The 14,491-nt window shown below is 37.4% G+C and overlaps 1 non-coding gene across 1 annotated transcript; it reads right to left on the reverse strand.

Annotated features, from left to right (window-relative positions):
* Positions 1–5,368: 5,368 nt before the first annotated feature.
* Positions 5,369–5,475, reverse strand: LOC128290756 (small nucleolar RNA R71). Its single transcript, XR_008280543.1, has one exon. It is a non-coding gene; the product is annotated as a small nucleolar RNA R71 (small nucleolar RNA).
* Between the last annotated feature and the right edge of the window lie 9,016 nt (positions 5,476–14,491).

Raw genomic sequence — 14,491 nt, forward strand, 5'->3', positions numbered from 1 at the left:
TATTTGCTGAGTCGTACAAACTCTCGTTCATATTCTGTAACTGACATACGACCCTGCTTCAATTCAAGAAATTCTCTTCTCTTCTGATCATTGAACATTTGGCTAATATATTTCTTTCTAAATTCAACTTGAAAGAAATCCCAAGTGACTCGCTCTGGCCGAACTACGGGGCATTCCACCACTGATACGCAGGATCTCTCAACAATGATACAACACACTTCATACATTCTTCAGGTGTGTAGGACAATTCATCGAACACCCGAACCATGTTCTTAAGCCAAAATTCAGCCCTCTCAAGGTTATCATTAGCAGTGACTCTAAATTCCTCATCTCTGTGTGTTCGAATTCTATCAACAGGTAGTTTATTTAATCGCAAAGGATCAATACCTTGAGGAACTACTGGGATTGGTTGGGGAATAGGTGGGGGTAGGGGTTACAGAATAGCCAGATTCGTAGGAATGTACTGTGCGAACCACTCATTTAATATCTGAAAGAAGGCTTCTTTAGCCTCACCCCCATGGCAACTCGTCACAGGTCTAGATTAAGTAGGAGCTGTTCCTTGAGTGGGAGCTAGTGCATTACTTTCTATGTCGTCCGCTACAGCTCGTTCAGGATCCATTACTATATGAAAACACATTTAAGAACGTCAAGAGTCATTACACTATCACAGTTTTAAATATGGCATGTATAACTAAACTCAAATACACTACGTTAGTCCTAGAATCGACTAAATTGTAGCTCTGAAACCAACAAATATAACACCCTAACCTGTAACCGTTGTCGGAATAGGTTAAGAGGCATTACCAGACCTGTAACTTAATTCAAAACATTCATTTAACAAATTTCATATCATTTCAGTAACCATCATTCAATCACATTCAAAATGTATTTAAATCAATCATACAAAGTCTTAATCATGCATTTGGGACTAAATTGATAACATATAAAAATTTCAGAAACTTAGGAAACTTTTAACTTTTCAAGTAACATACGCTAGTGTGCCTCACACGGCATTAGACACACCCATGTATATAAGCCATGGCAAAATAGGGCATACATATTGACTTGTCCACATGGCCACAAGACACGCCCGTGTGCCAAGCCGGGTAAAATTAAGAAGGCTACGAAATTGGGTCACATAGCCAACCACACGCCCGTATGCCAGCCCGTGTGCCACACACGACCGATAGACACGCCCGTGTGTCTAGGCCGGGTCAAAACTGTAGGGCATACTAATTTTAATTCGTAGGGTACCTTAGGGGACACACAGCTGTATAACACAACCGTGTGTCACACACGACTGAGAGACACACCCGTGTCTCTACCCATGTGGACAAATATAGGCCATTTGAAAAGCCAAATTTGCTACCCTAATACATAGGCATTTACATTAATAAATGATCACACTAATGCAACTCAATTAGCAACCAAAATAACTAATTCAATACATATTATCAGCCATATTCAAACTTACCATTTACAAATACAAATACATATTTAACCACTTATACAATTCATTCATCTAACATCTATATATCAGGACTTCATTTGCATAATTTCATTCAAATATTACCGTACCAAAGCATACATCATTAAGCACATATATGAAATCAAAATATGATACCAAAATAAGCCAAACCACATGGCTTAACTTATATACAAATTCATTCTTAAACCATGATACTAAAACATAACTATTATCATCAAACTAGCCTATACATGCCATATTTACGTAAGTTCATAAGTTTAAAATACGAATCAGAAATTGGATAGTGTGACGTGTAACTCTGACTTATTCGAAATGAGTGAGCTAACGAACCCTATAAGACATAGAAAATGAAACAGAGTAAGCTTATAGCTTAATAACCCGTATAATTTAGATTTAAACTTACCATTTATAAACTATCAATCAACAAATAAAATGCCAACAATTCAATTTAACCATCACCTAATCACAAGTATCCATCACATGTTAGTCATTTAACAAATACATAAAGCTATCTATTAGTACTTTACTTTGCATCAATTCTAAAGTCACATATCAAATATTTAACACTTATAACCTACAACTTATCCGAATAACTAATATTTAAGCCTGTTGAACCTATTAGAACTTTAGAGGATAACCTAGTAAACAATATCAGTAATCCGTCAATTCATCATCATACATGCTCTTTCAAGTCATTCTCGGTAAGCTCCTTCGAGCTGAATAGTAAGCTATATTGAGCTAAAACGGTAAGCTCTATTGAGCTGAACGGTACGCACTATTGAGCTGAACAGTAAGCTTTAATGAGCTGAAACAGTAAGCTCTTACGAGCTATGGTGAGTCCACAACAAATGCAGGAGCTCGACCAATACAATAATTTCAGTAACACATCACTCGTATCTAATGAATTCACATAGTTCAAGCGGGGCTCGGTAATGAATACAATATATCGTTTAGGCATTCATTTTTCAAGTATTTCAATAAGATACATTCAATTCAACAATTACTAGTATAGAAAAGTTCAACCCTAATTATACAAACTTACCTCATATTTGCTCGTATAACTGTCTACTCGTCTACCTTTCGTTTCCCCCGATCTAATTCTGGTATTTGTTTATCATGATCTATATGATATCAAATTAACTCATTCAAACTTTCATTCAATTCAATTTAGCCTAAAACATTTATTTTGGCTTAATTACAAATTTAGCCCTAAACTTTTGACTACTTTGCAATTTAGTTCTTAACACATAAAAATGAAATATTGCACAATTAAACCCTAACCCATGGTAGCCGAATTTCAATGGGATTCATATTGGCCATATTTTCATTTATTTCACATTTTCAACCATCACATTTCTATCTTTCACTTTAATCCCTAATTCTCATTTTTGTCAAAAATCACTTTATAAAACTTGTATACCTATTAACAACTATCAATAATCTAACAAGAAACTTCATAATACCCAAGTATTCAATAACAAAATATCTCAAAATCTATAACAGTTTCAAAAATGAAGGTACAGGATAGCTAGATTAAACTACAACGAGCTCAAAAACGTAAAAATCATTAAAAATCGAGCTAAAACGAACTTACATGCTCAAGGTGAAGTGACCGAACGTTTGAAGCTTTAAAAATGGCTATTCCTTGCCCTTAATTCGGTGAAGAAGATGAATGAAGAAATAAAATGCATTTTGTTTTATTAATTATTAACTTAATAACTAAATTACTAATATAACCTTATTATAATTCATTCAAATATCAAGTAATCCATGGACATGTGATAAAATGCAAATAATAAATATTTTTACCCCATGTTTAATGCATTTTATGGATGATTTCTCATTAGAATTGATGAATTTGATGCTCCTAATGCTTTAATTTCATGTTTTCTACTTAGGAGAGCATAGGAAAGCGAAAGGAACGAGAAACAGGTCAAAAACAGAGAAAATGGGCCAAAGTACGAACTTAACACGGCCTGTACTTCCTCACAGGGGCAGCCCACACAGCCGTGTCAAATTGGCAGAATCGATGCACGATTCACACAGGCAGACCAAATGGCCGTGTCAATTTGGCAGGCTCAAACACTGCCAGAAGTAATCGCACACGAGCGTTTCACACGGGCATGTCCCTACCGAGCCCAAGTTGCATCCAATTCAGAAAAGGCTAATTTTGAGGGCTAAAAGGCATTCCAAAGCCTATAAATACACCCAAGAGGAGGAAGAAAATGGGACAGAGAATAAGGGGTAAGGAATTACTCCAAGGAAGCCGATTGACCCATCTCAGAAGTCAGATTCATCATCAAGACTGAAGATCTCTCCTCAATTTCCCTTCAGGAATTTTGGGTTTTCTTTTTGTTTTGTATTCTTTATTCGTCTGAGATGTTTTATTATTTAGTTATGAACTAAAACCCCTAAATACCTAAGGGGAATGAAACCTAAGACGAATCTTGTTATTATTTTCTGAATCGTATGATAAATATTTAACTTGTTCTTAATTATGTGTTCTTAATTCTTGTTTTGATATCCGAGGATACTGATTCAAGACATGCTCTTATTCAGAGGAGGAATAGACCCTATCTAAGAGTACTTTTGTCATAATTAAGCGGAGTTGATTGCGCGCCTAGAAATAGGGTGACAAGATTTTGCTGGATTAGGGTGAAACCTAATAAGGGGATTCATAGATCGAGTTAATGCAACCCTAGAATGTTAATTAGAGAAAAGTCTCGATTATTCTATCTAGGGATTAGATGTTATTAGTCTTGAATAGGGATAATAACATAACTTAGGAATCTCTACGGGACAAGTTGAATGAATAAATCGTCCAATTTGGAGCCAAAATAATAAGTAAAGTCTAGGTGGATTTGTCCTTAGGTATTGTCTTACGTTAATCGATTTTCCCCAAAATCAATTCCCCAAGTCTTTTTTCTGTTCGTTCTTAGTTTAGATAATTAGTTAATTAAAACAAAACCTCTTTATTCTTAGGCTAGATAATAAAAAGATAGTCATTACTAGTACTTTTAGTTCCTTTAGGGTTCGGCAATTCGGTCTTGCTAAAACTATACTATTGTTCGATAGGTACACTTGCCTACATCGCAATAATAGTTAGTTCAAGAATGAGTAATTATAAATATTTAAAACCTATCACGAAACCTCGCGATCAAGTTTTTGGCGCCGTTGCTGGGGAACTAAAATATTAGGAACACTCAATTTTTATTACTTTAGCCATTTATTTTTCTTACAATTTAATTTAATTTTATTATTCTTTATTAACTTACTTTTTCTTCTCTTGGCAGGTTTTCATAGTTTATGACTAGAAGAAACCCGTCGAGACCATTACTTTTTGACAAAGAAATCGATCGCAGAATACGTAGAAACCAAAGAGAAATAAGGCGAAGCTGAAGATACACGGAGAACGAGCAAGAAAACGATACTCAACCCCCAACCGAAGAGATGGCTAAAAACCAAGGCAATCAGCTACATCCTTCAATTACGGTTAATCAAAATCTTGCTCCATGCACTATGTATGATTATGCTAAACCCTCTTTAACAGGAACTGAATCGAGCATAGTTAGACCTGCTGTAGCTGCAAATACTTTTGAATTAAAACCTAACACTATTCAAATGATACAACAATTTGTTTAGTTTGATGGTTTGCAGGATGAGGATCCCAACGCTCATTTAGCCAACTTTTTAGAACTATACAATACATTTAAAATCAATGGCGTTTCTGATGATGCCATTCTTCTTCGGTTGTTCCCCTTTTTATTGAGTAACAAATCTAAACAGTGGTTGAACTCATTACCACGAGGGTCAATTACTACTTGGGAACAAATAACCGAAAATTTTTTACTAAAATATTTTTCGCCAGCTAAAATGGCTAAATTACGTAATGATATCTCTCCTTTTGTGCAGATGGACTTAGAAACACTTTATGATGCATGGGAGATATACAATGATCTATTGCAAAGGTGCCCTCACCATGGGTTACCACTATGGCTACAAGTTCAAACGTTCTACAATGGTGTGAATCCCTCGACAAGACAGATGATTGATGCAGCAACTGGAGGAACCATCAACAACAAAACACCTGAAGAGGCTTATGAATTCAATGAAGAAATGTCACTGAATAACTATCAGTGGCAAGTCATGAGGACTAAGCCAACAAAAACAGCAGGCGTTTATAACGTCGACTGAGTTATTATGTTGTCAAATCAGGTAGAACTTCTCAATAAAAAGATTGATGGTTTACTTGGTCCTACGCAGGTACATCCAGTAATGAGGTGTGACTCAAGTTGATGAGGTGTGCATATAGAATATCAATCCTTCAATCCTACAACCGAAGAGGAACAAGTCAACTATATGGGTAACAATAAGTTTAGATCTCAAAATAACCTATATAGTAATACTTATAATGTAGGTTGGAAGAACCACCCAAATTTCTCCTGGGGTGGTCAAGGGAATCAAAATTCACAAAATAGGGTTTTCAACAGCCACCTTATCAATAAGAGAAGAAACCAAACCTTGAGGAGATGTTCTCAAAATTCATCTCGGTATCAAAAATTCGTTTCCAAAATGCTGAGACAGCACTTAAAAATCAACAAGCATCGATCCAAGGACTCGAAACTCAGATAGGCCAGCTATCCAAACTAATCTCTAAAGGACCACAAGGTAGCTTACCAAGTAATACTGAACCTAACCCAATTGAACACAAGGTAGCTTACCAAGTAATACTAAACCTAACCTAATTGAACACCTTAACACAATTAGTACTCAAGATAAGGAAGGGTTCATTGCGCCTGAGCCAGAATTGATGCAAGAAACTATGGTAAGCAAAGGTAAAAGTGAGGTAGGTCATAACAAAACGGTGAATGAAGAATATAAACCTCGTGTCCCATACCCTAACGCGACAAGGAAAGACTGCTCAGACTAACAATTCAGTAAATTCCTTAAAACTTTTAAAAAAATTACATATTAACTTACCGTTTATTGAAGCTCTGTCGAAGATGCCGAATGCAATGAAATTTTTAAAAGAGCTTTTAGTAAATAAGTAGAAGTTGGACGAAGCATTGCATGTGGAGCTAAACACAGTCTGCTCAGCTATTCTACAGAATAAGCTACCCCACAAATTGAAAGATCCAGGGAGTTTTACAATTCCTTGCTTAATTGGTAGTTTAGATATAAGTCATGCATTAGCTGATTTAAGGGCTAGTATTAACGTCATACCTTACAAAATGTTTAAGCAAATAGGTCTTGGGAAACCTAAACAAACTAGGATGAGCATTCAATTGGCAGATAAAACTATAAGATTTCCTAGGGGTATTATTGAAGATTTACTAGTGAAAGTAGATAAGTTCATATTTCCCGTTGACTTTATTGTTCTAGACATAGAAGAGGATAATAACACCCCTTTGATTTTAGGGAGGCCCTTTTTAGCAACTGCTAAAACATCCACACCAGTCTACTAAAACTGACAATAAGACTTTGCAGAAATTGAGTTTCAAAGAAGTTCACGAGCCATGTTCCAGAAATGATAGAGGACACATTCATGAAGAACGAAGGCTACAGATAGAGGAGCAAGACGAATGGCGAGCACATAAATCGAGAACACACGATAAACCAAAATTACACTAGAATGAGTTCGATACCTCCCCAAATTTACTTAAGGTTGGTGACAAGGTCTTATTAGATGCTGCAGATCCCCACATTGTCACTACCACACCGAATGAAGAAATCCCTCTTACGGTACTTAGTATTTTTCCATTCTGTACGGTAAAGGTGAGTCATCCCAAGTTCGGCACTTTTAAGGTAAACAACACCCGATTAAAACCTTATTTTGATGAGATTGATAGTAGGAATGAGGAGTATAAACTCCTCAAACAACCATAACCATTCACTGAAGAGGTAAGTCAAGCTTAAACTATAAATAAGCGCTTCTCGAGTGGCAACCCGAGCACTAACATTATTAATTTCTTTAAATTTTGGTATTTAACTCCTAACCTACTAATAGAGATCTTGAATACAGTTGTTTTCACAGAGACAAGGCCAAGCACACAGGCATGCTTAAGGCCATGTGAAACCAGGGTAAAAGATTTCCCCAACATGGGCTACGATAAAATGCCACGGTCGTGCGACATGGCCATGGTCAAGCCTGCCAAAACAACACGGACGTGCGGCACGCTCGTGTGGAAGACCCGTGGTTGAAACTGAGAAACTAGCACAAACGTGCGACACGCCTGTGCTAACACCCGTGGTCGAACCTGTTAAATTAACACCAGCGTGGGGATTGAACACATTGGTGTGGGAGAAGTGAACAAAGCTAGACACAGTCGTGCGACACGGCCGTGTGAACCCACACGCCTGAGGAACACGGGCGTCTACTAAATGTCAGACGCGCCCAAATTTGAAATTCACGTATCACACGAGCTGAAATTTGGGAACACGGGTGTGTACCATGGCCGTCTGCCCCAAAATCTATAAATATCCTACACTATTCACTTTCTTTTCCATTCAAAAACCCTAACCCTAGCTGCTACAACTCCACACGGCCCCCTTCCACGTCGGTGCGTCGCCTCTAACTTCGTTTTTAAAGCTCAATCTCTCTCCCTTAGCGTTTGTTTACTCCTTTCACTTCTATTTTACTCATTATTAATGCTTATTAATACAATAATCTACATTAATTTTGAACTAGTTTTCATTTTTTGTTCATTACTTTATCATTTAGTTTGCATTTTTAGGTTCTTTATTATACATTTCAAATTAAATCAAGTTGTTAGACACACCTCATATCCATGACATTACTATGCTTATTTTCATGCTATTATCATGCCAATGTCTATCATTTAAATTGCATTCCTAGGTTAGTTACCATACAATTTATGTTAAAATGAGACTAGAAAAACCTTTTACCCATTACATTTCTATTCTCGTTCTCATTATTATTGTGGTTGAGTTTGCTTCATATTAGTAGTCTTGGCTGAAATAGTTTACTTCCCCATTGAATGTGTTTACCTATTATTATTCTTTATATTACAGGGGTTCAATGTCATCTTCAAGAGGAAAGAAAATCGTCGAACCAGCCTCGAAGAAGAGGAAGGGAGCATCACTTCCACGAGTCCAACCAGAAAAATTCGTCACCCTCTCCTACAGTTTCCACGAGGGCCCCAAGAAAAGCTCTTCCAAATACTTTGGGCCCGACCTTTAGCAGCGGGCCGCTGCATCGACTGGGCTGCCTTAGAACAAGTTTAGATGGCTGATGTGATTCGGGCTCTCTTAACCACCGACCCGTGGGAGCTGTCCTTCGGGATTATCGAGCCGACATACCTCGAGCTCACGATGGAATTCTACTCCACGTTCCATCTCCAGACTGTAATGACAAGGTACGATGATCCCGGTACGGTCCAGTTTCGCCTAGGCGGATTAATCCGCCAGCTAAGCATCCCAGAGTTTGGTGCTGCACTAGGCCTATATACGGAGGAGTTTAGGGAGGAGAATGAACTACATGCTCTCAGTCGCCACATACATTTCTCTCCCTCGAAGTGCTGGCACACTTTGGCCCCTAGCACGGCCTCGTACAATCCTAGCCGCTCCAAGGCATCAGTTCTCCCACCATCTTTGAGGTACTTACACGCTATTTTAGCTCACACGATTACAAGGAGGCGAGAGAGCACTGGCGTCGTCAATACCCACGACGTCTACTTCTTATGGTGCATGTCACAAGGGCACGTCATCGACCTTGCCTTATGGTGCATGTCGCAAGGGCACGTCATCGACCTTGCCTTATGGTGCATGTCGCAAGGGCACGTCATCAACCTTGCCTACTTCATCACCCTTACAATTCAGAACCAGACGGAGCGGCATCAGAAGGGGGTCATCTCCATTGGCCCTTACACGACTTGGCTGGCGCGACACTTCGGGCTCCTCAACACTGCGACCTAAGAATCATCCCTCACTCTCATCGGCCAGATGTCTCCACAAGGCATCTCAAGCATGCTTAGCATGAGGATGATCGAGAGGCACCGAGGAACCTACCCTCCCCAGTATTGTTTCACCCAATCTACCTAGGAGAAGGCCTACGAGGACATTCTTGATGATGAACCCCCACAGCACGAGGACTGTGACAGCCCTAAAGTGACCCTAGTCAGAAAGCGATTTCGGGACCGCTAAACCGAGTCACCAAATTATTTGGATGTGATATTTATGGTCTAAAATATGTGAATATGATTGTGCAAAAAAAATTTTAAGCTTCGATTTAGTTAATTGCATGTGAATGGAGTACATAGGACTTATGTGAGAAAATTTAGAAATGTGCTAGGCAAATGTAAAATGGCCTATCAATACATGTGGGAAAGTGTTTGTCCTTGCATGTCAAATTATCCAAATTGAAGCATAGTGGCCGGCCATGCTATGGGTGGAAACATGTCACAAACATGTTGGGTTAGTGATGTATGTAAGGAAGAATTAAATAATGAAAGGGAGGAGTGATGAAAAAAAAAATGGTCTCATCCATGCCCCCCCTTTTTGCTGTGAATGGAAGAAAGAAAACAAAGAAAAAAATGTTTTGTTCATCCTTGAACATCCTTGGCCAAATAGAGGAAAGAAAGGAAGGGGAGGAGCTTGAGAAAATCGGCTATGGTGATTTGCTAGACAAAGGTATGTGTGATGTTGTCCATGAGATGCATGCATGTTTTAGTTGGTAGCTTGAGTTCTACCTAGCCCATGGTCTAAATCTTGCTAGGTGATGGAAATGACACTCGGCCATGGATGCATCATTCTTGCTTGGTGTTGATGTCATTTACATGCTAAAAAAAAATGAAGCTTTGTAATGATGCATGTGATGGTGGATTGATGTTTTAAGGTTTAATAGAGTTTAAGCTAGTAAATACTTAATTTTTGGTATTTATATGAGAAAGAGATGAACTTGAAATTTTTGAATTTACATGAATAAATCTTTTGGTTTGTCTTAGTATTAAATTGAAGGGAATGCCATAGGTGCTTGAATGTACTAACTAGATATTGTTGTATATACATCTCTCAATAGGTTCGGCTTTGTGCATGAATTTGGGGGATTAAACCTTGAATGATGTTATGTATAAGTTTCGACTATGAATCTTTGTGTTTAATTTCTTTATGTGTTGATGCTCAAATTGAAAAAGGGATGTTAGTTATGTTATAACATTTGTTTAATAATGAAAGGACATGAGCTTAAAGCTTGAGTAGCATTCGGTATTAGAGTAAGTTAAAATTTGTTAGAAAATAACTCCCAAGTTAGTGAATCACGAGTTAAGAAAGGGATTTGTGTTGAATATATATATATATGTATTCGACAATGGGATAAAATGTGTATTAAGGTAAGTTTCAAGGTGATTAATCGGCTATGAAATTAGCTAAATTGAATAGGTATGTTTAATGATATGCTTAGTATAATGTATGATCTTATAACTCGGTTTGGTATTGAGATAAAGGTTAGATGTATGATTGGATTTTGGTATGTGTTAAACTGGTCAATCAAAGATTAAATGATATGTGAGTGCCAAATGTGATTGTTAAGTGAATAATATTAGTTAAGTACTTAAGCAAATCTATTGTTTTACTTAAGCTTAAGAGCAAAGAGGATCAAGTCGGATGGGGAAAAGAGAAAGTAAACGAATAGCCGTGGACATCTAATCGTCGACCACATCCGAGGTAAGTTTTAAGCGATTAATCGTTGAGTAAATTCAATCATAATAGGACATAATGAGTTGATTTGATAAGATATGATGTGGCTATGATATGTCTTAAGCCCAAATGGTAAGTTCATAAGTGTTTGGACTTGGAAAGTTAAGAGCAAATTGTAATAAATTGCTTGGACAGCAGCAGTAATGTGATTTTAGAAAATCACTATAAATTGTTGGTGTGGAATTATAGGCTGAATAAAACATTTAATCAAAGCTTAGTTGGTCTAGTTTCTTATAAAAGAGACCGTGGAAGCAAAGAAAATTCCTATGAAGAGATATCTAAAGTTGTGCGGGACAGTGTCGGAATGACTCCGAAATCCCCTGTTCTGTTTTTGGAAAATCATTATAATTTGTAAAAAAATGGTTATGAGATAAGCTTTATATGCTTAGACTCATTAATGAGTCTAGTTTCAAATGAAATCAAGTAGAACATACTTTGAATTCTGTACAATGAGAATTTTGATTTGTAGTGAAGACTGTTCAGGTTCGTCAAACAGTGAAACAGGGGAAACTTTAAGAAAAATCTGGTATTGATTGGCCAAACCAAAAATTCTGAAAATTTCATGGATGGAAGATATGTGAGTCTATATTCTGAGAAAATTAACGGCAAGTGATTTGGAGTCTTGTAGCTCCAGGTATAAATAATTTAGTGACCATTGCTCAGGAAAACAGCTCAGAGTTTAATATGTGATTTTGTTGTGATTTTGTTTTAGTTGCTCATAAGCTATTGATTGATCCCATATTGAATTCTAAAGTGTGATATTGTAAAATGATACATGAGTGTCAGATGGATCTCTGATATCAAGATTCGTGAAAATGTATATATATGTGATGAGGCCTAATGGCCGATGTGATGAATGTGAAAATGTATGTATATGTGATAAGGCCAAATGGCCGATGTGGTGAATGTGAAAGTATATGTATATGTGATAAGGCCTAATGGCCGATGTGATGAATGTGAAAGTATATGTATATGTGATAAGGCCAAATGGCCGATGTGGTGAATGTGAAAGTATATGTATATGTGATAAGGCCTAATGGCCGATGTGGTGAATGTGAAAGTGTATGTATATGTGATAAGGCCTAATGGCCGATGTGATGAATGTGAAAGTGTATATATATATGTGGTAAAGCCGAATGGCTAATGTGAATGTTGTAACATGTGATTAAGTGTACATGAAACTTGGAAATATGTTCCGGGTGAGACCCGATGACTACGTGTGGAGATTATGTCCGGGTACGACCCGATGACTACGTGTGGAGATTATGTCCGGGTAAGACTTCGTAATAAGAATTGCTTATAAATATACGCAATGCGAAAGGTTAAACAGGTATGTACTCCAAGTTTACATGTGAGCTTGATTTAAACTAAACCATAAGGTAGTTATGTGATGTATACGAGAGAAATCTATGAGGCTACTCCCATGATTATGATGAGATGTGCATATTCGGAAAAAGGGATGGTATGCCCGAAGGAAGAGTGAAATAAAAATATGAACAACTATGTTATAATTTGATTGTTATCTGTTGACACTGCTTAAAACTTACTAAGCATTGTAATGCTTACTCCGCTTACTCTGTTTCCTCCGCCTTATAGGTCTCATTGCGAAGCTACTGTGCTCGGGGATCGTCAAGAACTAGTCACACTATCGCTATCCACCGCTTGGTACTGCTACGTTTTGGAATATCTTATGGCATGTATAGAATAGACTAGTAGTGAGAGGATATCATGGTTAATGTATAGGACTACCCTTTGCTGTTTTTCAAGTACGTTTTGTGATGTATGTATGTACAGCCATGCGAAAATGGCTCGTAAAAGTGGAGTATGGCATTAGACCATTTGTGTTTACGTATATATGTATGGTTTCATGATATGACTACGGACTGAATGGAAGTGTTGGGCAAATGATTAGCCATTGGAATGGCTAAATATGATTATATGTGGACCTATGTATGACAAAACTCTAGTTGGTCCATGGAAACTAAGAGATAGGTAAAGTTTACCTTGAAAACAGATGCTGGCAGCAGCAGTGGTGTGGATTTGAAAAATCATTAAAATTTGTAGGAATGGAATTAAATAGTGAATAAATTATGTAAATTAACCTTGATGAATCTACTTTCATATGGAAGAAACGAAACGGTCATATGAGTTGTATGTTAAGAGATATTAAAGTTCTCGTGAAACAGGGCCAGAACGGTTTCTGGATCCCCTGTTCCGACTTTGGAAATTCATTTTAAATTAACCAGAGATAATTAGGAGTCATTCCATACATTTATAGATTCCTCTCTGAGTCTAGTTTCTATAGAAACAAACGGCATCAGTATTGAAGCCCTGTACAGGGAGATATCCAATTCGTAACACACGAAGGTCAGTGTAGTCGATCCCTGCAACAGGGGAGAATTTAACTAATAAACTGTACTAATTGGCTTGGCCAAAAATTCTAGAAAAAAATCTGTAGATGGACATATGAGTCTAGTTTCATGGAAAAATTACAAATCTGATTTTCGAGTTGTGGAACTCAAGTTATGATTTTTAAGGTGACAGTGACGCAGTTAGCCAGTCGTCTGGAAAAATTTTTAATTGGACTGCGAGAGTAAATGAATTAGTCGGTTAGCACCTCGTGTTCGACTCCGGTAACGGTCTTGGGTACGGGGTGTTACAAGGACCCACCGACTCAGTCACTATCACCCTCTCGTCCAGTTCATGCGGCGGCTTCATATGCTGACATCTCTGAGCACCTCACCCGATTCGAGCATCAGTGTTTTCAATGATTTGACACAATTGATGCTACCCTACAGCAGATTTGTCAGCACCTCCACATCTCATCGCTAGTCCCACCTCGCGAACCATCCAGCGATGAAGATGTTTAGAAATATTTATTTATTTTTTTCTGTTTTAATTTTTATTGAAACTACTCTTTATTTTTATTAGATTTTAGAAATTTTATTTTTAATTATCAATTTCGGTTTTTCTTTTAAGTAATTATTTTCCTAATATCCCCTAAAAAGTTCTTGATTTTATCATAGTTATATAGAGCTCTTAAGCTCATCATCATATAGGAACTAAAACTCCATTGGGAAAGGTTCTCCACAACTGCCATGTCCTGCTCGACCACGACCATAGCTACCACTAGATATAATATTCTTTTGGCACAGGACTTATGGCCTAATGAACCTCTACGGCTGCCGAGTATCCCCCTCCATTCTCGAACCGATCACTCTCCAAAACTCTAGTTCGAGGAATTCATCATACAGGAAGTTTCACTTCTCTCTCTATCTTATTTTTATA

The sequence above is a fragment of the Gossypium arboreum genome, chromosome 3 (genome assembly GCF_025698485.1).
Source record: "Gossypium arboreum isolate Shixiya-1 chromosome 3, ASM2569848v2, whole genome shotgun sequence".
Classification (NCBI taxonomy): domain Eukaryota; kingdom Viridiplantae; phylum Streptophyta; class Magnoliopsida; order Malvales; family Malvaceae; genus Gossypium; species Gossypium arboreum.